Raw genomic sequence first — 2,500 nt, 5'->3', positions numbered from 1 at the left:
AATCGCAGTACAATGAAGTAGTATCATATATATATATATATATATATATATGTGTGTGTGTGTGTGTGTGTGTGTGTATGTATATGTATACATATATGTATATATATATATATATATATATATACATATATATATATATTGTATATTAAAGACGGACTGAACATTTTTAGAGGCTCGGCCTAGGGATTAGAACCCTGACCTGTGACGCGTGATTATGTACGCACAGGTCAGGGTTCGAATCCCTTGGCAGAGCTTCTATATATATATGGATATATATATATATATATATATATATATATATATATATATATATATATATCGTGTGTGTGTGTGTGTGTGTGTGTGTGTGTGTGTGTGTGTGTGTGTGTGTGTGTGTGTGTGTGTGTGTGTGTGTGTGTGTGTGTGTGTGTGTGTGTGTGTGTGTGTGTGTGTGTGTGTGTGTGTGTGTGTGTGTGTGTGTGTGTGTGTGTGTGTGTGTGTGTGTGTGTGTGTGTGTGTGTGTGTGTGTGTGTGTGTGTGTGTGTGTGTGTGTGTGTGTGTGTGTGTGTGTGTGTGTGTGTGTGTGTGTGTGTGTGTGTGTGTGTGTGTGTGTGTGTGTGTGTGTGTGTGTGTGTGTGTGTGTGTGTGTGTGTGTGTGTGTGTGTGTGTGTGTGTGTGTGTGTGTGTGTGTGTGTGTGTGTGTGTGTGTGTGTTTTGTGTGTGTGTGTGTGTGTGTGTGTGTATGTGTGTGTGTGTGTGTGTGTGTGTGTGTGTGTGTGTGTGTGTGTGTGTGTGTGTGTGTGTGTGTGTGTGTGTGTGTGTGTGTGTGTGTGTGTGTGTGTGTGTGTGTGTGTGTGTGTGTGTGTGTGTGTGTATTCACCTCGGATCTGCTGCAGTCTCTGTCGAGACAGCCAGACACCACCCTACGGCAGTGAGCTCAGAGCTCATTATTTGCCGATCTCTGGGTAGGTCTGAGACCACTCACACACCACACACCAGGACAGCAAGGTCACAACTCCTTGACTAACGTCCCGTACCTACTCACTGCTAGGTGAACAGGGGTTACACGTGAAAGGAGACAAACCCAACTTATCTCCGCACGGCCGGGGAATTGAACCCCGGTTCTCTGGCTTGTGAGGCCAGTGCTTTACCAATCCGCCACCGAGCCGTGTGTGTGTGTGTGTGTGTGTGTGTGTGTGTGTGTGTGTGTGTGTGTGTGTGTGTGTGTGTGTGTGTGTGTGTGTGTGTGTGTGTGTGTGTGTGTGTGTGTGTGTGTGTGTGTGTGTGTGTGTGTGTGTGTGTGTGTGTGTGTGTGTAATAATAATAATAATGATAATAGGTTTATTGAGATAGCAGTGATACACTGACAATAATACAATTGAGCACTTTTATGAGTAATATAGTAATTATAAGAGTGATATGCTTAGTCTAAAATTTATAATGAGTTTATTGTGCGGACAATGGATGGAATGGCACTGTTCTTGTATCGGTCAGTCCTCGGCGCTCTGATGGGCTTGATTTTGTTAGAATGCCGAGTTGCATGGCGGGTGGTTGTGGTGGTAGGTGGGAGGAAGTGACGGTGACGTGGGTGTAGCATTAGGTCCTGTCCAAACTTATTCAGTGCCTCACTGTGTTTGTCGGACAATCTTGGCAAGCTGAGGGTGGTGAGGGCGTGTTCGTATCCCTCATACTGACTACCCAAGATAATTCTGCACGCTCTTCTTTGTACTTTCTCTAATTTGTTCCTCTGTGTGATGTTGAGTGATGATGACCAGGCTGGGGAGGCGTACATGAGGGTGGGGAGTACGAAGGTGGTGTAGACTCCCTTTAGATCTGGTGATGGGGTACCAAGGGACTTCAATCTGCGCAGCATGAAGAGTTTGTAAGAGGCTGTCCTGATGATGTTGTTGATGTGCTGGTTCCAGTTAAGGTGGTCGTCTATTGTGATGCCTAGTAGCTTGGCGGACTGGACCACCTGAAGGGAATGGGTTCCGAATGACAGTTGAGGTGGTGCCACCGCCTGTTTGGATGTACAAACATGCATGACCACGGTCTTGCTGTGGTTAACTGTCACATTGCTGCTCTCAGTCCACGTTTTGAGGTTGTCTAGGATGTTTTGTAGTGAAGAAAAGTCAGGCTGCCTGGTGTTGATGGGAATGCCAACTGTGCAGTCATCGACGTATTTCCATCTATGTTGGGTGTCCATTAATGCGTGTGTGTGTGTGTGTGTGTGTGTGTGTGTGTGTGTGTGTGTGTGTGTGTGTGTGTGTGTGTGTGTGTGTGTGTGTGTGTGTGTGTGTGTGTGTGTGTGTGTGTGTGTGTGTGTGTGTGTGTGTGTGTGTGTGTGTGTGTGTGTGTGTGTGTGTGTGTGTGTGTGTGTGTGTGTGTGTATTCACCTCGGATCTGCTGCAGTCTCTGTCGAGACAGCCAGACACCACCCTACGGCAGTGAGCTCAGGTGTGTGTGTGTGTGTGTGTGTGTGTGTGTGTGTGTGTGTGTGTGTGTGTGTGTGTGTGTGTGT

The 2,500-nt window shown here is 46.4% G+C and overlaps 1 protein-coding gene across 2 annotated transcripts in view; it reads left to right on the top strand.

The window, feature by feature from the left end:
• The window catches only part of LOC143020117 (uncharacterized), a 340,934-nt gene that overhangs the window by 336,175 nt on the left and 2,259 nt on the right, over positions 1–2,500 (top strand). The window lies entirely within an intron of this gene.

The sequence above is a fragment of the Oratosquilla oratoria genome, chromosome 39 (assembly GCF_046742065.1).
Source record: "Oratosquilla oratoria isolate Oo_2021 chromosome 39, ASM4674206v1, whole genome shotgun sequence".
In the NCBI taxonomy this organism is placed as follows: Eukaryota; Metazoa; Arthropoda; class Malacostraca; order Stomatopoda; family Squillidae; genus Oratosquilla; species Oratosquilla oratoria.
The sequence above is the reverse complement of the archived record's forward strand: the minus strand, read 5'-3'. Positions and strand labels throughout refer to the sequence as shown.